General features: G+C 41.3%; 1 pseudogene; it reads right to left on the reverse strand.

Moving 5' to 3' along the window:
• Window positions 1–224: 224 nt before the first annotated feature.
• Window positions 225–23,403, reverse strand: LOC119618204 (RNA-binding protein 3 pseudogene; annotated as a pseudogene).
• Window positions 23,404–23,412: the final 9 nt, after the last annotated feature.

The following is a 23,412-nucleotide window of genomic DNA, read 5'->3' on the forward strand; positions in this document are numbered from 1 at the left end:
CTTCTGTCTGTGGGCACAGCTGCTGAGGAGGAAACTTTGGTGTGGATTCTCTGGGGCATTTTTCCTACCTCATCCATGTATGTTGCTGTAATGACATGATTTCATGAATTTTTAAGGCTGAAGAGCATTCCATTGTGCATATATATTGCATTTTCTTTATCCCTTCCTCTCTTCATGGACAGCATCTTGCCTCAGGAATATGAGAATGTTGTGGAGTCCTGATAAGTAAGCGACAATAAAGAAGGGGCCTCAGGTGGGGAAGGGCCCCAGGTGGAGAACAATGAACAACTGTTCTGAGAGATGACCTCTGCATGCAGCCCCCTCTAGCACAACCCTATAAAACTTCCCTCCAGCCCTTGCCTTTTTGCAGGCAGCCCCTTCTCTGCTGTGCTGCCCGTTGCAATCTTGCAATGTATTTTCATATTTTCTCTAATAAATCTGCCTTTCTCTACCTACAACTATCTTGGTAAATTCCTTTACCACCTGCACCACCAGTCCGGCCCCAGATAGTCACATCTGTGATGTTTTGGTGGCCTGTACAGGGACTGTTCGGGGACCTCTTCCCCTACTCTCTCCTTTTCCTGTCCTCCAACTCTAACCTCTTGGTGATAGCATCCAAGCACAGAGACAGCTGAAGGTCCCCAGCCAGGGCCACTCCTCAGCAGACCAGAAGGTCCCTGTGAAAAGATGTCTGACTACCACTGCCTGATTAGGTGAGAGTTCAGAGTTTGCTTTCCTTTCCTGTCTTCCAGCAGACGAAGTCTAGCATCCCTCTGGCAATTGATCGCAACTGGCCAGGCCCACACCTTGTTGTAGCCTGAAGGCCAGAGGGTAAACAACTTTGGCTGCCTTGTCCAGAAGGGAGGAAGACCCTCTCCTATCCTTTCTGGTTAAAAGTCCCCAATCCCTTTGTGTGGCACAATTGGCACACAGGTTTTGGGGAACTCAGACTCCCTCTTTCTCACTCTAAATTCTCCCATGAAGACAGCCAGACATCCTGCTTTGGATGCTCCCAAATCAGGTGATCTCAAGTGGCCTCAGAGCAGTGAGTGTCTCCATTCCTGTCCCTTCTCCAGGGCTGGCAGCACTCTGTCTCTCTTTACCCTTTTTCCTCATACCTGGGCTGATCACCCAACTTAAGGCACCAGCACTGAAAGGTCTGTTCTAATGGGGGTGGAACGCCCCTTTAGAAAGTGCACTTGTATCCCTTTGTGATGTGAGCAGAACCCTTTTCCTCAGCAGGATGCCCCTAAAGAAAGTGTGGTTCATGTTCCCAGCAGACATTACCTCCCAGCAGCTCATCATTTTCTAGTCCCAACATGGGACAAACCCCATCTATTTCTTCAGACTCACCTCTGGGCTACATCCTAAAACATTAAGACAAATTTAACTCTCAGATTCTCAAAAAGAAGTATCTAATTTTTTTTTTTTTCAGTTTCATCTTTTTAATAAGCTCTGTGAAGGACATCCTAAGCAGTATATGAGACAAACAACATTTTTTTCTTCTGGTATTAAAAAAAAAGACATTTGCAAACATTTTAAAGCAACTCTTCTATATAGTCAGTTTGGTGATCTGAATTAAAGAAAATCCCTAGATAATCATGTTCCTGATGCAGATTTCTTATAGGTACATTTGGAAATTGCTTCCTAACCACAATAAATACTGTGTACAGGTTTTTAAAACATCCCTGGATACACATTAATTTTCAAAAACCAGTCTGGTCAAATGCCAGGACCAGTTATTGCTAGATCCAATAATCCAGAGAGCTCAAACTAAAAAACTGGTAAAAAGAAAAATACTCAGACCCTGCAAATGTTTCATAATTTGGCTTCAAATAGGAGGAAAAAATTTAAACAAAGATGGAGCTGTCTAAAAGGTCTTTAGCTACCTTGGGAGCTCAATTTAAAAACAAGAGGTTGATATACTATAAAATAAAATGTTTCCATGCAGCTCCAAAAACCTTTATAAATACAGCCTTTTGGAAGGATGATCCTGGATCAGAAGAGCTATTCCTTGTGTATATTATGTGCACATGTCTCATTTCAGTTGTCATAATTGCCTCTGTAATTCCTTCTGAGTAGCGTTCATAACCACCCTGGTTTCTGACATTATAGGGTCTGGACTGTCCATATCCATATCTATATCCTCCAGGTCAGCTGTCACACCTGTCACTCCCATTGTCCTGGTTCCCACCACTTCTAGAGTAGCTGCGACCACGCCCATGGGTCCCAAAAGCACCTCCTCTGGTTCCCCAGCAGACTTGCCTGCATGATCCACGCGGATCTGGTGACCATCCAGGGACTCTCCATTCATGGCTCTCATGGCATCTGAGGCATGCTCTGGGTTGGTGATGGTGACGAAACCAAAACCCTGGACCGCTGAGTTTCCTTGACAACCACCACAGAGATAGGCCCGAAGGTGCTGAAGTGGCCTTCCAGCACCTGCTCATCAGTGTTAAAGTTGAACCCTTCTTCAGTGGACATGGCAGCGAGTTCAAGTCTTGAAAATTAAAACTTAAGAAAGTCGAACAGACAGTGAGCTCAGAGGTGCAGAGAAAACAGGGCACATCTAATTTTCTTGTGTAATACATTAATAGCATGACCCCTATGCAGGAAATTCTCAAATTAGCCTCCTCAGTCTTTTATAACTGAGAGCAGAATAAAAAGGACAGAGCTAAGGGGAAAGAAAAACACAGAAAACACAAGGACAAAAGGCAGGCTCAACTGCTGGCTGCTTTATGAGCCCCCAGCCCTGTCTAGGTTGCCCTCAGAATATCCTCCAGGTAACTGCCATCAGTGCAGAAGGCCAGGCCACTGAAAGGCAAACTGTCCCAATGGGACAAATGGGGAAAAGCCTTACACAGTTTGCCCCCTCAGCCACAAGCTTGGCCATGGAAATGGGACTGCTCGAAGGGCCCCCAGGACAGAATCCCATCAGACAACCCTGATGGCCCTCTGCTGGGGTGGGGGTCTCCGCTCTAGCTGGCTTCCAAATCAAACATCATTACCAACAAAACAAAGCCAAAGGCAACTCCACAGGCAGCAAATAAAATTATAAATTTCCCTTTTGAGTTCAAAAGCTGTCTGTCATGGAGGCGCCTCCTCTACCCCTTTCTGGAAATAACCTTTTGCTTACATGGTAAAAACCTAGAAAATTACTATCTGGATGTTAACAACCTTTTAGATTGAGTCACTACTGGAACTGGGTAGACGGATAAAAGAAAAAGGTTAAATTGAAAGAAGGATGCAAAGTAACAACATGGTTAGTCTTAGAAAATTATCTTGAGCAGTTAAAATCCTTTGCAAGCTTGAAAATGCTTTAAACTCCTTCTGGAAAAAACAGCAGTCACCTTGTGCTGTAGATCAGTGGCTAAGCCCTATCAGCCCTATCACAATGCGTTCAAGTTTTGTCTTTCAAAGTGAGTCCTTTGTGGTTTAATACTTGTGGTATTTTTGCCCTTTATTGATTCTTTTCCCCTCCATGAACAGCTTCTGATTTCCTGTCTTGAAAGTTTCTTTTCTCTGAATTACCTTTGGGGCAATTCTAGATCTTGTAAATCACTGACCATCTCTTTGGAGACAGCTCATGTGTCTGTTTTGAAGTCTTCTTCTTGGTTAAGGCTTACTAATATCATGTTATAAATTACCTTTAGTAAAATATTCAAAAGCCAGAAATACTAGCCGTTTGTCCTGACTGAAATCTGGCAATAAAAGATTTTTAAAAGATTGTTCTTTTAAAAGCTCTGTAGTTAGAAATCAACTTAAAGCTGATATTTGGTCTGCACGTATACAGATATTGGTTTCAGAGAGAAAGCCCGTGCTTTCTAAAAACTTCTCAGTTGATGGAATTTTGTCTTAATTCTCCATTTCTGTCTGTGTATTTATATGTGATTATATAAAAGAGTTCTAATTGGCTTAAAGAAAAATAAGCACTTGGCCGGGCGCGGTGGCTCACGCCTGTAATCCCAGCACTTTGGGAGGCCGAGGCGGGCGGATCACAAGGTCAGGAGATCGAGATCATGGTGAAACCCCGTCTCTACTAAAAATAGAAAAAATTAGCCGGGCGCAGTGGCGGGCGCCTGTAGTCCCAGCTACTCGGGAGGCTGAGGCAGGAGAATGGCATGAACCCGGGAGGCGGAGCTTGCAGTGAGTCGAGATTGCGCCACTGCACTCCAGCCTGGGCGACAGAGCGAGACTCCGTCTCAAAAAAAAAAAAAAAAAAAAAAGAAAAATAAGCACTTAAACATATTGTCAGAAAAATAAAACTTTAATGCCTTTTAGGTCCACGTGACATAATCTTTTAAAAAGACAGTTTAAAAATTATTGGTAAAGTAAAATAAAATATGTCATCAAAGTTCACACATTTAAACTAAATCAGGCAGTCAGATACTGTTTACTAGATGCTTTGAGGCCATAAACTGCTTCTGTGACTTTTAATAATTGACTTGTTTGTTTTATAGCCATTAGATTCCAGATAAGGCCTGGGGACATATGAAGTTAGCCTGGTCCCCTGGTTAGTCTGGGAAGAGTCTGACATAACCTGCAGCTTGTCCTGAGCTCTGCAATCTTATACATGGTTAAAATTACTCATCAGGGCAGAGCACGGTGGCTCATGCTTGCAATCCTAGCACTTTGGGAGGCTGAGGTGGGTGGATCATGAGGTCAGGAGCTCGAGACCAGCCTGGCCAACACAGTGAAACTCTGTCTCTACGAAAAATACAAAAATTAGCTGAGCATGGTGGCGGGCACCTGTAATCCCAGCTACTTGTTGGGGCGGGGGCGTGCCGAGGCAGGAGAACTGCTTGAACCCAGGGGAGGCGGAGGTTGCAGTGAGCCGAGATGACGCCATTGCACTCCAGCATGGACAACACAGCGAGACTCCATCTCAAAAAAAAAAAAAAAAAAAAATTACTCATGAGATTTTTCACCAAAAATAACAGTTGCTGAGAGTTAACATTGTAACAGGTGCTTGAGACTGCTGGAGACACAGTTTTCATGCAAAGTATAGAAGGAAAGTAGAATATGCTTTTGGTGGGAGGTTAGAAGAAGGCATGAAAATATGGCTTTTGTTAAAGGGAAAGTACTTTTGTCTTGCTCAGAGGGTTTTAAGGATTGGCCTAACCTACAGGAGTAATGGAATAAAACTGAAGGTTTAAGCAAGTTAAAAAGTAAGTTGTGGAGGGCTGATCTTGTAAAAAGTTCTGTGGGTATTAAAAAACTGGCTAAGACTTGAAGGGAAGTATTTAGCTTTCCCATAGGTTGAAAATTGAAATAAAAGCACACTAATGCAGGTCCAGAATCTGGGCCCATGTGTCTGAATAATAGTTTTCTTAGATAATTAATCTGCCGTTTAACAGAAAACGATAAAAGGTTATAAGAGGCTTATGGAAATCTTACTTGATGGTCAAGCTAATAAAGATTGGACAGATTTGTTTGTAAGGTTTTATTAATAATTGGATTTAACATTAATAGAACACTAGTACAAAGATGTAATTTGGCTTTCTCTTTTAAACAAGATTTTCATGTAATATAAACAAAAATGAAATAATTTTGTTTGCCTTTTAAATGAATGACAGAAAAAGGAGGGAAGAAAAAGGAGACAGATCCAGTTGTCCTTATGCTGTCTTTATCGCAGCCTGTTTTGAAAGTTGAGTCTCCCCTCTATCAGCGAGTAAAGATTTTTTATTTTTTTATTTATTTATTTTTTTTGGTATCTTAGTCATTTTATTTCAAAACCTTAGCAAGAAGTTTAGCACAGAACGGGCACTTAATATATGTTTGCTGTATGAAGGAACAGTTTAGGATCATCGCATCTTCAAAAACAGATAAATTATGTCCTTTTTATTTTTTGTTTCTTTGTTTGAGACAGTCTCACTCTGTTGCCCATGCTGGAGTGTAGTGGTGCGATCTCAGCTCACTGCAATCCCCGCCTCCAAAGTTCAAGTGATTCTTGTGCCTCAGCCTCCAGAGTAGCTGGGATTACAGATGTGCACCACCATGCCTGGCTGATTTTTGTGTTTTTAGTAGAGATGGGGTTTCACTATGTTGGCCAGGCTGGTCTTTAATTTTTTTTTTTATTATTATACTTGGGGTACATGTGGATAACATGCAGGTTTGTTACATATGTCTACCTGTGCCATGTTGGCGTGCTGCACCCATCAACTCGTCAGCACCCATCAACTCGTCATTTACATCAGGTATAACTCCCAATGCAATCCCTCCCCCCTCCCCCCTCCCTATGATAGGCCCCGGTGTGTGATGTTCCCCTTCCGGAGTCCAAGTAATCTCATTGTTCAGTTCCCACCTATGAGTGAGAACATGCGGTGTTTGGTTTTCTGTTCTTGCGATAGTTTGCTAAGAATGATGGTTTCCAGCTGCATCCATGTCCCTATAAAGGACACAAACTCATCCGTTTTTATGGCTGCAGAGTATTCCATGGTGTATATGTGCCACATTTTCTTAATCCAGTCTGTCACTGATGGACATTTGGGTTGATTCCAAGTCTTTGCTATTGTGAATAGTGCTGCAATAAACATACGTGTGCATGTGTCTTTATAGCAGCATGATTTATAATCCTTGGGGTATACACCCAGTAATGGGATGGCTGGGTCATATGGTACTTCTAGTTCTAGATCCTTGAGGAATCGCCATACTGTTTTCCATAATGGTTGAACTAGTTTACAATCCCACCAGCAGTGTAAAAGTGTTCCTATTTCTCCACATCCTCTCCAGCACCTGTTGTTTCCTGACTTTTTAATGATTGCCATTCTAACTGGGGTGAGATGGTATCTCATTGTGGTTTTGATTTGCATTTCTCTGATGGCCAGTGATGATGAGCATTTTTTCATGTGTCTGTTGGTTGTATGAATGTCTTCTTTTGAGAACTGTCTGTTCATATCCTTTGCCCACTTTTCAATGGGGTTGTTTGTTTTTTTCTTGTAAATTTGTTTGAGTTCTTTGTAGGTTCTGGATATTAGCCCTTTGTCAGATGAGTAGATTGCAAAAATTTTCTCCCATTCTGTAGGTTGCCTGTTCACTCTGATGGTAGTTTCTTTTGCTGTGCAGAAGCTCTTTAGTTTAATTAGATCCCATTTGTCAATTCTGGCTTTTGTTGCCGTTGCTTTTGGTGTTTTAGACATGAAGTCCTTGCCCATGCCTATGTCCTGAATGGTATTACCTAGGTTTTCTTCTAGGGTTTTTATGGTATTAGGTCTAACATTTAAGTCTCTAATCCAACTTGAATTAATTTTCGTATAAGGAGTAAGGAAAGGATCCAGTTTCAGCTTTCTACTTATGGCTAGCCAATTTTCCCAGCACCATTTATTAAATAGGGAATCCTTTCCCCATTTCGTGTTTTTCTGAGGTTTGTCAAAGATCAGATGGCTGTAGATGTGTGGTATTATTTCTGAGGACTCTGTTCTGTTCCATTGGTCTATATCTCTGTTTTGGTACCAGTACCATGCTGTTTTGGTTACTGTAGCCTTGTAGTATAGTTTGAAGTCAGGTAGCGTGATGCCTCCAGCTTTGTTCTTTTGACTTAGGATTGTCTTGGCAATGCGGGCTCTTTTTTGGTTCCATATGAACTTTAAAGCAGTTTTTTCCAAATTTTGGACTTATTATTTTGGCTAAATGATATATAATGACTTTGTACTAATCTCCTTCTCTAAGCAACTCTCCTCCAAATCCTGTTGGGTAATGGGAAAAAGTGGCACCCTCTGCCTCCAAAAGAAAAATTCACACCCCTTTATACTATGTAAGGGCTCAATTACCATTTTCCCTCCATGCCCTGGTAATATCTAAATACCACACACCCCTTTGGGGCAAAAACATACTTTCCAAGATGGGTGCCTGCTTCATATTTACCCAACCTCTGAATTCATCTTTCCCTCTAATAGACCCATTTCTCCTGGGAAAGCTATCTAAATCTTTTAACAAATAACTTCAACCTAGATAGTCTTATCTCAGGGGTTTAAAATAGCCCATACTTATTCAGACAAGCCCTAGCAAGAAAGCTGAGTAATCTCTTGACCGAACAACTTTTACAATATGTAAATAACCTCCTCATTTGCTTCCCTTCCACAGAACTCACACAGCAACACATAGTATAAACCATAAACTCCTAAGAAAAGGAAAATAACTTTTGTCTAATTCAAAGGTTAATTGTTATATGTAAAACAAGGTAAAATGGAACCAGAAAATAAGAGAAACATAAAGAAAGTTATAAAGGTAAAGAGTTATTTTTGGTAACGAAGGTTATGAAGGTTTTACATGAGAAAGGATTTTGTATGGTAAATTCTTGTCCTAAAGTAAAATGACTGCTTGTTTAAGAAACAGGGATGCTCAGGACAAGTCAGAAAGTCTGGGCACATCATAGATGGTCTGTGTAAATCATGAGAAAATTTGTGAAATTCATAAAAGGAACATTATATGTAATTAAGATATAATAGTCTCTCTAAAATTGGCTCCCTATGCTGTGTCTAATTAAATTCAAACACTTTTTCATCAAGTGTAACTTCCAGGTTATCTAAATGGACTTCCAATAAGGAAAAACAGTCACACTACAAAGGGTTTTTCTTTGCCTTTTTGGTAACTGGTTCAAGAAACAAAATTTTATCTTCTAGAATTCAGTAGTTTCACCTTCAAATGGTGCTATGAACAGGATGTTGGTCTCTCCTCAATGATGTCTGCTACCTTTAGGAGTCTCCCATTCAGCTGAAGGCCAGTTTTGCCTAGACATGCTCCCCCTCTCCAATGAATGCTTTCTTCCAGCATGATCCAATATCCTAGGTCCTACAACCCAGGACAATGGCTCACAGGGTCTCCTGACAGACCAACAACCATAGGTTGGGTCAACTCTACGCCCCTGGTCAGCAGGAAGCAGTTGGAAGATGAGACCTCTACCCCAATGCCAAAGCTTTGTCATTGCTGTTCTGTCATAGGGGGAATGTGGATTCCTGATAAGTAAGCAAAAATGAGGAAGGGGCCTCAGGTGGGGAGGGGCTCCAGGTGCGGAAGAAGAATAAATATTTGTTCTGAGAGATGACCTCATTCCACACAATGACCTTGTTCTGCACATAACCCTGTCCAGTACAACCCTATAAAACTTCCCTTCTACCCCTGCCTCTTTGCAGACAGCCCCTTCTCTGCTGTGCTGCCCACTGTAATCTTGCAACATATTTTCATACTTTAACAAACCTGCCTTTCTTTACCTACAACTGTCTTGGTAAATTCCTCTACTACCTGTGACAACAGCCGCAGATAGTTGCATCTGTGAGAAACATATCTTCAGTGGTCCAGAAGATATGCTGCCTGCCCCAAGCAGTGGGTCAAAACCATCTGGTCACATAACAGAGTACACACTGGGGAGCAATTCACTGAAGCTTCTGCTGAAGACCTGGTAGGGGATTTTCCAAGTGACAGGTCAGAGAAGGAGGTCTCATCTGTGGTCAACGTGAACTCAAAAGCAAGTGAAAATCTTTCTGTCGAGGACATACTGAAGCAGCTTCCTTGTTACAGGGCATTGGAGAAGGTCCCATGGAAGACCAAGGCAGCTTCAAGAACATAGAATACAATTCTCCTCTGGACATCATTTATGAAGGTAGCTATAAGGATGAAGACTATTCAGCTGCTCCTGAAAGATCTCAGCATAACATCTGGCAAATCAATGGATAAGGAAGAAGATGGTTCCCATATGTCAATTTCACATAATCTTTGGTTCCCATATGTCAACTTCATGGAATCTTGAGTGGATTCTGGAGAATTTCAGCAGCGATGAGGATGATGCTTCAGCTTCCCGTGAGGATCATGTGCACAATGACCTCGTTCTGCACATTTTACAGATCTGAAAAGAAGATGCTGGCAATATATCATCAACTTCAGGGGAAAGTAAGTGGATTCTGAAGAGGATAAGTGGTGAGGAGGACTCTCCAGCTCCCTGACCACCTTCACATCACCAGTACACTCTTCAGCAGGAACCTCTACACCAAGGTCCCTAAGCAGACATCAGAGTGAGAGACAGAGATGGAGCTCCTTACAGCTAGAAAGTTATTTCTCATCCTGATAACTCTCATTGCATCATATGGGTCCCATTAGTACAGATATATCCAAATGGGCCACTCTTCTGTTACATAGACTAAATTGCTCATTACCTTGAGACTCTAATTATAGATGTTTTCCTCCTTGCCATCTACTGTAAAAGAGTCAATCAACAGTGGGTTCCAGGGTCTCACTGAACTTGTGGTCAGCCTTATTCATAGGATCAGAGTTCACCTATAGAACAGAAAACTGCTTTTAGTTTACTGACTGTCCTAAATAAATAAGTGGAGTACACTATCTGAGCTTTGCCATTTTTGTCTTTTTCATTCTTTTATCCATCCTAGTTATCCTGGGAATCTCTCTGTTCACTAAACTCATTTCTGTTGTACATACTGTCAAAACTGTCCAACATAAATGACATCTTGTGCTGATGAGGATGAGAAGACATCCTCACTCTCCAAAGCTGTTGGAAAGAACCTATGTAAAGGACCAGTGAAACCATTTATCTGCTTTGTTGCTGTTTCATTAATTCACTATGAGACTATGTGCTTGGGCACCATGCTCTCTGCCTGAGCCCAGGGCACCAAGAGAGGAGCTAAGAGGCCATCTGTGGGTCGGCCCAGGCCACTCAGAACGATAGTGATGGTGACACTTGGCTGGAATGCTCCTTGCCCCTGGCCGCAAGGCCAGCAGCTGGGATTATTGACACCTCTGCCTCCCAGCACAGGCCCCAGGCAAGAACCAGTGGACTCCAGAGCACTCACTGCCCAGGGGCCACAGATGGTTGATCCAGCAGGGGCACCTCTTGGCCGGGTCCCTGGTGCCCCCTCGTATGAACCAGCCTGGGGAACTAAGAGATCCACAGCTGTGGGTATAATACAGTGCCCAGGTCCGGGATTTGGGGTGGGGTAGTGGTGTTCGGGACAGGAGACTGGGGCAAGTTGCCTGTAGACTTGTGAAAGTGAAAAGAAGTCAAGGGAAATGTTTATCTCTGTCCTTGTCCTAATGCCAGCAGTATACGCCACAGGCTAGGGATTCCTTTTAAAGCCCACGGTATTCCCCCACCTAAGTCCCAGTATAACCATCATTTCCATGAGTGCACATGCAACAGCTGCTATGCCAAGCTCCATGTTTGTATTCGATCTTCACAAACTACTACTGCCATAAGGCAGTAGTTAGTGGCATTATCCCATTTTACCTCCAAGGAATCTGAGGCTGGGGGATAAATAACTTGCCCATGGTGAGTGGAGAAGCTAGGACTGGAATCGGCATCTGCTTTTCTCTACAGCCTGGGGTGTTTGCCCTTAAGTTGCTCTCCTGCCTTCTCTGTGGTGGGTACTTTCTAGTTGTGCTTTACCAAGAGGAGTCGGCCCTGTTGCCTTCCTCACCTCTTCTTCCCTTCCTTAGTTTGGTGACTTCCTGTGGCCAAGAACAGGGTCTGCAAGACCGTCTCTGTACTCCATGTAAAATGACTGGAATCTTTTGGAGAAATTGTGAAGTAGACTTGGGAACACACTAAAGAAGCCTATGTTGGGAGCTTGGGGAAAAAAGAGTACCCGGAGACAAGTACTCCAATGGAAGCTCTGCCTTCACTGTGAGAACATGCCAGGGCTATGTATGGAGGGAGACATGTGGAGCAGAACTAAGTCACCCCAGCCAACCTCCAGACCTGGGAGGCACCAGCTGATAGCCAGCTGTTCCCCAGTCTCATGAGTGAGCCCAGCTGAGACCTGAAGAGCTACCCAGGCTGAATCACCAACCTATAGATTTGTGAGCTGAAAGGAGAAATGATGAAGAAAATGTTCTTAGAATTCACTTCTGGCAGAGTCTTGTCAGCTTTGCTTTCATTTGTTAGTGAAATGCTTGACATCTTTCCTTTACTTTATAAACATTATGTGCACATTATTCAGAATTCTAATAGAAAGTAATTTCCCATTAATGCAGGCTGTAAAATGCCATTTTACTTGAAACTATGCCTCAGGAACAAACACTACAGGACACCTTTACACTTGCAAATTCCACTCACAAATCAAGGAAGTCCAGTGTCGAGTGAGACAGGGACTTAAAGCTACTGTCAAGGGAAATTTAGAAGAGCAGCCTAGGACAGGCATAGGCAAATGGCAGACAGTGGCACACAGCAGAGTTTGCAGCAGTGGAGAATCCAATTATAGGACACTGAATTTTTTTTAAAGCCAACTTTTGCGTATCTGTGATCTCTGGCTGACCAGCATCCTTCTAAGAACTTCATCTGCCTAGACACTGAGATACTGGCCAACAAGGGGACAGAAGCACTGACATGCATGGCCTGGATAAGGAAGCCAAAGAATTCACTGTTCCATCAGTGTTTTTCCTTCTAGGTCGAATATATACAGTGGACTTTCTTTGTGACCATTTGCTGACCACACAATGTCTGCAATCATGAATTTTGAAAATAAATAATTCCCAATGCTCTTAAACAAATACACTATGATCTGTGAACTTTAAAAACTGACTTAAAGTCGCAGTAGTTATTTTAGAGAAGGTCATGAATATCATTATGGACCTAGTCCAGCAGTCCAGTAAACAGAAATAACATGACAGACTTTTAGCAGAAATAAGTAGTACCTGATTCAAGTTACAAAATAATTTCAAGAAGCCCCGAAAGAGCGTTTTCCCTTTCCAAAAAATAAAAGTGGATTTAGTAGAAGAAATGCAAGGATTAAGAAACTTTGGAACCTATTAACAGCAACGTTAGTGAGAAGGTGAAATTGTGTATTATTAATAACTGTTACCCTGAAGAAAAAGAAAAAAAGAAAATAGAATACAAAAAAAAATTTTTAAGAGAAAAAAGTTTTAAAAATTTCAAAAAGAAATTGTATGTTAGTTATATCATATAGTTATAACAAATTTAAAAAGACAATTACAAATTCTGAAAAAACAAATCTGTGCAATAAAACAAGGGCTAAGTATAAAGTTAATTACGATGAGCATTACTTTGAGAATACAAGAGATTATAAACATTAAAAAACAATACATGGCCAGGCATGGTGGCTCACACATGTAATCCCAGCACTTTGGAGGCCAAGGTGGCAGGGTCATTTGAGTGCAGGAGGTCGAGGCTGCAGTGAGTTGTGATCGCACCACTGCACTCAACCTGGGCAACAGACAGAAACCCCGTCTCAAGAAAATTAAAAAAAAATTGTATTTATTTTAAAAAATGATACCCTAAAATATTACCTTGGAACTTCCCAGGTGTGATTTTTATTCATTGTGGTCAATCACATGTATGTCTTGGATCTATGGAGAAAGAATTTTACACAATCTTAATAGCAAAAATTCTATTAAATCAACATAGAAACAAAGTATGGACAACTTAATTACAATTACAGAGAACCATTTAAACTCTATGAAAATTAGCTGTTTAAAAATAACGTTAAGAGTTGGCTAGGTGTGGTGGTTCATGCCTGTAATCCCAGCACTTTGGGAGACCGAGGCAGGTGGATCACCTGAGGTAAAGAGTTTGAGACCAGCCTGGCCAACATAGCAAAACCTCATCTCTATTAAAAAGTACAAAAATTAGCAGCGAGTGGTGGCATGCACCTGTAGTCCCAGCTACTTGGGAGGCTGAGGCAGGAGAATCACTTGAACCCAGGATGCGAAGGTTGCAGTGAGCTGAGATCACGCCACTGCACTCCAGCCAGGATGAGAGAGTGAGACTCCATCTCAAAAAAAAAAAAAAAAAAAGAAGTTAGAGTTGACAGAATTTGGGGTAGGATGTATAAGGAACATGTAAGGATTCCAATTGTTATGGGACCTTGTGAATATTAAGTACATAGATACATAGTAAACATGATAGATCCAGAAATACAGCTTGAGAAAGCACTTTAAAAGTTACAAACATAACCACTAGACAAACTGAAAATAATAATGAGATAATAAGAGTTGGGCAGCAGAGAAAAGTAGAATGATTTTGTAATGAACCCAAAATTTGATTTTTTTGAAATTGTGAGTCCTGAAGGAAAAATTTTAAGTGTGTTTTTAGAATTTTGCAGGAAAATACCAAAACTATTATACACAGAAACAAAAACTGGAAATCTGTAGCTGAGTAGGTGTGCTGTATTGCCTGTGCTGGGCTCCTCAGAGCAGTACAGGGGAGCAAATCAACTTACATGTAGAAAAGACAGGATGAAGAAATTCTGGCACTGATGTTATTGCCCAGCACTGCCTATCAAGGATACAGAAGTCTTTTAAGAAGGCTGCCTGCATCCTCTGTGGCCACCTAAAGCTGCTGCCCATGTTTCTCAGGGGAAGACCAGGGATGATCGGCCCTGATTTGTACAGCCTTCCCAAATGGCTAAGAGAGAAACAGAAGCTCTGCTATTCTCCCCTTCACATGGAATCCCCCCTGCTTCACAGTTCCTACATTGAGTGGGATAAACTGGGCACCTAGGCCTAAATTTTATCATTCTTATAACTCTCAACCACATTGTTTGGGTTTCATTGGTGCAGATACCTCCAAATGGGTCACTCTTCCAATACACAGGGTCAATGGCTAGTTACTTTGGGCCTCCATTTTTAGCTATTTTTCTGCGTGTCATCTACTATAAAAAAGTCAATGAGCAGGAGCCTCTGGGGACTCACTGGATTGTTTTCAGTCCCATTCAGATGATCAGGGAATTTGTTGGTGGCTGGTGACTGTTCTGAGATGGAGTGTGCTGCCTGTACTTCATCGTTATGGTCCTTTTTGTATTCATCCTGACTGTTCTGAGAATTTCCCTGTTTACCAAACCCTTTCTTGCTATACATGTGAGCCATGACTCATAAGTAAATGTTAAAGCACGTTCATTTATAAAAGAAAAGGAAAGAAGGCCAGCTGCGGTGGCTCACATCTATAATGCCAGCACTTTGGGAGGCCAAGGGGGGTGGATCATGAGATCAAGAGACGGAGACCATCCTAGCCAACATGGTGAAACCCCGTCTCTACTAAAAATACAAAAAATTAGCTGGGCATGGTGGCGGGCACCTGTAGTCCCAGCTACTCGGGAGGCTGAGGCAGGAGAATGGCGTAAACCCGGGAGGTGGAGCTTGCAGTGAGCTGAGATCCGGCCACTGCACTCCAGCCTGGGCGAGAGCGAGACTCCGTCTCAAAAAAAAAAAAAAAAAATTAGCTGGGCATGGTGGCAGGCACCTGTAGTCCCAGCTATTCGAGAGGCTGAGACAGAACAATTGCTTGAACCTGGGAGGCCGAAGTTGCAGTGAGCCAAGATCACGCCACTGCACTCCAGCCTGGTGACAGAGTGAGACTCGGTCTCCAAAAAAAAGAAAGAAAGAAAGAAAGAAACAAAAGATGTAAACACCACAGAGTGTGGGCACACAAACCTAGATGGTATAGCCTACTACACACATAGGCTATATGGCATAGCCTATTGCTCCTAGGCTACAAGCCTGTCTAGCATGTTACTGTATTGAATACTGCAGGCAATTATAAATAATAAGTATTTGTTTAGATACACATAGGAAAGGCACAATAAAAATATGTACAAAAGGTTTAAAGATGATACACTTGTATAGGGCACTTCCTGAATGAAGCTGGCAGGACCGGAAGTTGCTCTGGGCAAGTCAGTGAGTGGTGAGTGAACTGGAAGACCTAGGACATTACTGTACACCACTGTATACTTGATAAACACTGTACACTTAGGTTACACTAAATATATTTCTAAAAACTTTTTCTTCAATAAATTAACCTTAGCTTACTGTAATTTTTTACTCTATAAACTTTTTGACTGATAACACTTAGCTTAAAACACAAATACATTGTATAGCTGTACAAAAACATTTTCTATTTTCACTCTATAAGCTTTTACTATTTTCACTTTTTGTTTTGTGTGTGTGTTTTTTTTTTGTTTTGTTTTGTTTTGTTTTGTTTTTTGAGAGAGAGTCTTGCTCTGCCACCCAGACTGGAGGGCAGCAGCACAATCAGGGCCCACTGCAGCCTCGACCTCCCAGGATCAAGCAATCCTCCTACCTCAGCCTCCTAAGTAGCTGGAACTACAAGTGTGTGCCACCATGCCTGGCTACTTTTTACATTTTTTGTAGAGATGGGGTCTCACCGTGTTCCCCAGGCTAGTCTCAAACTCCTGGGCTCAAGCAATCCATTCGCCCTGGCCTCCCAAAGTGCTGGGATTACAGGTATGAGCCACCACACCCGGACCATTTTCTACTATTTTTACATTTTTTTATTGTATATATTTTTACTGTCTAAACTTTTTTGTTAAAAATTAAGGCACACCCATGCCCATTAATCTAGGTCTACACAGGGTCAGGATCACCAATATTGCTGTTTCCCTCCACATCTTGTCCACTAGAAGGTCTTCAGGAACAATAATACACACTGTTTTAACACACACAAATTTAACAATGTTTTCTTCTGGAATGCTTCCCGAAGGACCTGCCTGAGGCTGTTTTACAGTTAACTTTTCGTATATTTTGTATATACTCTAAAATAATGATATATAGTATAACAAATACATAAACTGGTAAGAGTCATTTATGATCAAATATCACAGACTGTACATAATTGTGTATGCTATACTTTTATAAGATTGGCAGGGCGGGTTTGTTCACACCAACATCACCACAAACTCTTGAGTAATCCATGGCACTACAACAGCAACAACATCGCTAGGTGGAATTTTTCAGATGATAATCTTATATATATGCAGTCCTTTGTTGCCTGAAACGTCATTCTGTGGCACATGGCTGTAGTTGCTTGGTCTTGTTTTTCTGTGCAAGCTTGTAAGTTTTTAGAGGACAGTAAAGGTGGTTTGCCATTTTTTATCCCCAGACTTTAACAGAATACCTGTCACACATATCTGATGGACAAATTGATTCTCTTTGATATAGCACCCAAGATTAACAAACTATAGAAATGATCCCTGAAAGTACAGTCTTCACTCAAGATTAATATTACCATCTTCAGCAAGAAATTACACTTGTATTTTACCTTGAGCGACTAAAGCCTCTTGAATCAAGTGAGATCATAACAAGACATTATGCTTGATGGATTCTACCTATGTGAAGTTTTAAGAAAAAACTGCCTAATCTCTTTTTTTTTTTTTGAGACGGAGTCTCCCTCTGTCGCCCAGGTGCAGTGTCACGATTTCGGCTCACTCACTGCAACCTCCACCTCCTGGGTTGAAGCAATTCTCCTGCCTCAGCCTCCTGAGTAGCTGGGACTACAGGTGTGTGCCACCACGCTGAGCTAATTTCTTTGTATTTTCAGTAGAAACGGGGTTTCACCATGTTAGCCAGATTGGTCTCGAACTCCTGACCTCGGGCAATCTGCACACCTCGGCCTTCCAAAGTGCTGGGATTACAGGCGTGAGCCACTGCGCCCAGCAGCCTAATCTTTATTATAAGGGAAAAGCATGTGATTCATTTAGAGAAAATATTTATCTAAATTTAAGCTTATTGCTCAGCAATATTTTCTAGTGTTCTCAGTTGTACCATTCTCTAACCTTGGACAAATCACATGTCATCTCAGAACCTTGAGGTCCAAATGATAAAATGAGGAAAATGACACTTGATATCGGAGAGGATTTGTGCAGAAACATATGCTAATCATTAAGCGTAGTTCTTAATAGGTGTGAAACCAAGAAAATAAATGGCAACCATTTTTAACTTTCAGAGAAGTAGTAAAATAAATTCATAACACAATTAGAGCATATTATTATGCAGGTTCTTCTAATGTTGCCATCTTTGTGGAAGGTAATTTCTCCAAGATAAAATTCTTGCAACATGTCACTACATCAATAAACAAGAACAGTTAGAAGAGAAACAAAGCACCTCTCTGAGGCCATCTTATAATGTCACGTCTAAAGTTTCATGAGGAAGGCCTCGGGGCATTTCCCACATTATTATATATATTAAAAATAATTAAACTATAGTTGAACTTATCCTTAAAAACTAAATTCCACTTGCTTTGTTACTCATTACTCTCCATTCTCTCTGCAGACTATACTCACATTGCAAAGGACATAACTGAGTCTGTTGGCAAACTTTGATATGGATGCTTGGATAGAAAATAATATTGTATCAATGTTAAATTTTCTGAATTTGACAACTGAATTAGAGTTATGAAGAGAATGTTCTTGTTCTTGGAGATACCTACTGAAGTATTTAGGGGAAAAGAGGCATGACATCTATAACTAATTCTCAAATAATGCATGCTGGGGGGAGATACATATTTAAAGAGAAGTAATAAAGCAAACTTAGTGAAATGTTAACAAACCACGTAAACTCTCTGGCACTCTGTTTCTTCATCTGCTTGGAGATAAAAAGGGCTGAACTATTTTGGTTTTATTCACACTTTCATGAAATTCATTTAGCAGTTGAGGTCAGCATTAGAAAAGTGTTATTAATGAATCTGGATAAAGGATTTAAAAGCATTTAAAATCAAAACTAAAATAAATTAATACCATATTTATATAACACCAAGGCACTCTAAGCATGAAAAGATAATGTTTAACTACATGATACCTGTATACTTCCTCTCCAAACTAAATGAGTTATATGCTTACAAGAGTCAATTTGCATTTGTACTCCAAAGTATTTGTCTATTATACTTATAGAATCTATTTAAATATGCAAATAGATTTCTAATGAAATACAAATAGAAAGTTATTTTCTATAAAAACGAAGTTGATTAACATGAACAACAAACAAAAATTACTGTAGAACTAGGCATAGGTAAGGCAAATCTGTAAAACTTTGGAGAAAAAATTGTACAAAAATCTAGAGTGACTGGGCATTCAAACTGCTTGAAAGGTGTCTTTAACTTCTTGTTCCACTTTGAAGAAAATGAAACTGGAAACTGTAAACAATGCAAATTGTAACAAAGACAAATTGTTCCAACCAGCAAACTCATGCTCAGATAAAAGGTCTTGGGCCTACTACCAAGACTGGTGAGTGAACATATAATTATACATTGGAGTCAAAATAAAATGACTAAAGTATATATTTGCCATTTTAAAATACGTACCACTATAACTGACTTTTTAAATTAACTGATCAATTGGTCCCAATTTTAGGGGAAGAGAGTGCCTCTACCATTGTTTTAATTGAAAAAGTGCTATACATGGTAAAGATATTCGAATGGTACAAAACACTACACATCAAGAAAGTTTCCCTTCTGTATTAGTCTTCTAGGGCTGCTATAATGAAATACCATGGACTAGGTGGCTTAATTACAGAAATTTATTTTCTCACAGTACTAGAGGCTAAGAGTCCAGGATCAAGGGGCCATCAGGCTTGATTTATGGTATGGCCTTTCTGGACTGCAAATGGCCATCTTCTGTGTTCTCATATGGCCTATTCTCTGTGTCCATGCACTCAGACACTAGCTCTACAGGATTAGGGTTTTGCCCTTCTGACTTCATTTAACCTTAATTATTGTCCTAAAGGCCCTATCTCCAAATCTAGTCACACTGGAAGTTAGGACTTCAACATATGAATTTTGAGGGGATATAATTCAGTCCCTAACACTTTCCATGCCAGAATCACCGTCCTACTGATGTGTGTGTGTGTGTGAGAGATGCTCAAATGGAAGTAGAGTCTACACATTATTTTTGCACCTTACTTTTCTCACCTTATAGCATCATACAGGTATTCCATGTGAGCACATATAGATCTATCTAGTTTATTCTAATGGCTGCATACTATTCTATTGAATGGCTACATTATGACTTATTTCAGCAATTTCCTATTGCTGAACAGTTAAGAGTTTTTTTTTTCACTCTATTACAAAAATCCTGTAACAGATATTTTTATAGAATACTTTTATATACAACCTGTATACCCATGGGATAAATTTTAGAAGTAAAACTGTTAGATCAAAAAGAACTTCATATAAAATTTTGATACATATAATTACCGTGAACTTTTTTTTTTTTTTTTTTTTTTTTTTTGAGACGGAGTCTTGCTCTGTAGCCCGGGCTGGAGTGCAGTGGCCGGATCTCAGCTCACTGCAAGCTCCGCCTCCCGGGTTCACGCCATTCTCCTGCCTCAGCCTCCGGAGTAGCTGGGACTACAGGCGCCCGCCACCTCGCCCGGCTAGTTTTTTGTATTTTTAGTAGAGACGGGGTTTCACCGTGTTAGCCAGGATGGTCTCGATCTCCTGACCTCGTGATCCGCTCGTCTCGGCCTCCCTAAGTGCTGGGATTACAGGCTTGAGCCACCGCGCCCGGCCGAATGCACCAATTTTTATACTCCTACTAAGTGTTTTAAGAATGCTTGTTCCTCCCACCCTGCTCTCATACCACACATACACACCCAATACTGTAGTATCAATTTTTTTATTTTTGCCATTGAGCTGACACAAAGGATCAAACTGTCAAATCAGAGATTTTACTCAGTATCAAGCTTTACTAATAATTTCAAGAACACCAGTAATTCCCAGGTCCTTTCTTCTTGCTTTGGATGCATCCTGGCCCAGGACAGATGTGGTTTCTAAATCAAGTGTACAGTCGCCCCACTTACACAGAAGGAGCCAACTCAGTTACAAAACACTTCCATTTTATGCTAAGTTATATAACTTCCGCGGTATTTTCCAGTTAATCGTACCCCTGAAATCCACATTGATTCTGTTTCGTTTTGTGAGAGGGAGTCTCGCTCTGTCTTACCAGGCTGGAGTGCGGTGGCGCGCTCTCTGCTCACTGCAACCTCTGCCTCTCCGGTGCAAGCGAGTCTCCTGCCTCAGCCTCCTGAGCAGATGGGATTACAAGTGTATGCCCCCACACCCAGTCAATTTTTGTATTTTTGGTAGAGATGGGGTTGTACCATGTTGGCCAGGCTGGTAAGTCCTGACCTCAAGTGATCTGCCTGCCTCAGCTTCCCAAAGTGCTGGGATTACCAGATCGATTCTTAATGTGTTTACCATAAACAATCCCAGGACAATCCGCGACATCTTGATAGAGGAATTCCATAAATATGGACTCTTCTGCTAGCAAATACCATTGGTTTGTTTGCCAGGAGGTCTGTAATTACCGTATTTATAAAAATCGCATGCTTGCTTGCTTGCTTTCCTGAGAGTATTTCCCTACGAGGGGAGAGACTGGATTGCAGACCTTCTGCTCAACTCCTTTCTCAGTCACTGATAGGTGAAAAATGGTATTTCCTTGTTTACTTTTACATTTTAAGTAATGTTGAACATTTAGCAACTAAATATTGAAAGCTAGAAGGGAGATGAATCAAGAAGCAATTACCTTAGCAGACTTGAAAAGTAGGAATTCCAAGCAGGCCATGAAGCAACCTGATGCACACAGTGAAACCCTGCACAAGGCTCAGGAATTGGAAGCACCGGGTAAAGCTGAAGAGAGCATGATGTAAGCTAGAAATAAAGGGGGAATGGTAGAAAGTCTGTTTAAGAATGAATCAGATGCTCAGATTCCCTTTGTTATCCCATCAAAAGCCCAGAGATTTAGTCTTGGAAGACAGCAAAACGCTGATTCTCTAGCTCAGAGGACAGCAGGCCCTCTTAAGGATGAAGGTGTCATGTTGCAAAAGGGGAAAAGAAAATTAGAGGACTAACATCTGAATAACTGAAGCTCATTAAAAAGAAAATGGAGGAAATAAGTAACTCAAGTTGCTTATTGAGTTACTTATTTGGAGTTCTGATTCTAAGCTCAGTGCTACCTATAATCTTTTAGGCTTACTGGTATATTTGATTCATGTTAACTGTAAAATGACATTTTCTAAGTTTCACAAATATTGGGGATAGTCAAAGGGACTTTGTTCAGGTGATTAAAGGGTGGGACTTACATTACCCCTCTCCTAGCGACCATTCCAAAATGACTGGTGGGACTAAAGAATTATGGTTAAAAAACAAAGAAACCCAAAGAAAGAATTATCCATAAAAGCTATGCAATGACGTTCCCGTTGGAGCTCACTGACCACACCTGAAGTTGTCTATGCACAAGAGACGAGGCTATAACTAGCTAAAGCTCCAACTGGCTAAGGCAGCAAAGCCAGAAAATATCCTATAACATGCCAGTATACGGACATAAAATCAACTGTAAGTGCTGGGCACAGCTGCTTGTGCCTGTAATTCCAACTACTTGGGAGGCAGAGGCAGGAAGATCACTTTAGACCAGGAGTTCACAGTTGCTGTGAGGTATGATTGTGTCACCGCACTCCAGCCTGGGGGAAGAAGTGATAACTCGTCTCAAAAGAAAAAATCAGCTGTAAAAGGAAAAATGATGTCTGGGTTACCTGTGGAGTCTGGGGGTAGTCCCACTACCACGCCTACACAGATATATAAACCATGAGAGGTTTCTAAGTGGGCCGTTTCAGTCCAAGTCAGCAACTTGGCATAAACACAGGCAACTGAGTTTAGCATTAAGCTTTCAGAACCTTCAACTGACAACCCAACGGCTGTTTCTAAATCTCAGACCATTTAAATCAGAATCTAGGTAACACGTGGGCACCTACGTAGTTTTAAAAGCTTTCCAAGTGATTCAACTCCAAGTGAATCAGAGTTGAGCATCATTGCCTTAGTCATGGCATTTTTCAAATTCGTTAGTACATTTTTACATTTAAAAAAAATCAAAAGAAGAGCAACTTTTTGGTAAGAGGGTGTCTATTCCTTCCTTCCCTTTAGTGTCCTCAGATCTTTCCTCCTGCTGTTTTGTCTACTCTTGTTCTTGAACACCCCCTCCTATTTTTATATCTTTAGAAAGTGCCTGGCAAAGCATTTCAGACAGTTAAAATACTGTATCAACAAAGGACCCATAGACACTGTATTCATTTTAAAAGATGTGTAGTGAATATGATTCAATGAGTAAAATAATCCAGCTGGGGCGTGGGAGGAATGGATAATAAAACAAATAAGAGAACGGAAAAACAAAATTAGGAATTGTTTTTGGTAGCCAGCTACTGCGGGCTTGGAGATCTAAACATGATACCAAATTGGGCGGAGGGGGAGGGAGTGAGGGAGGAAAGGGCAGAGTGGCGGAATGGCCTGGCAAGGGCGATTTCCCTGAAACCTGAAGGCTTTCAGGTTACAACTAAGGGATACCGGGAAAAGAACACCGAGCCCTCGTTCCGTATCTATCTAAACTAGCTGTGTAACTTTAATTCAATCTCCTCTCTGAACCAGATACTCTTCCTATCTAAAGGGAGGAGCCTGGCCTAGGAACCCCTAACATCTCTTTCCAAGTCTAGCTAATTCTGTAAACAGGGGATCGAACAGATCTCCTTTCTTCAGAAAAGGCCCCAGACGAACCCGAAGCAGGTCCACCGGATCGCGACCGGAACCTGGAGAACCGGTGGTCGTTCCTCCCCTAAAGCGCAGCATAACTTTGGAAAGCTGCATCTAAACTGCGTGTGGGTCCGGGCTCTTTT

This window comes from Chlorocebus sabaeus, chromosome 25, assembly GCF_047675955.1.
Source record: "Chlorocebus sabaeus isolate Y175 chromosome 25, mChlSab1.0.hap1, whole genome shotgun sequence".
NCBI lineage: Eukaryota > Metazoa > Chordata > Mammalia > Primates > Cercopithecidae > Chlorocebus > Chlorocebus sabaeus.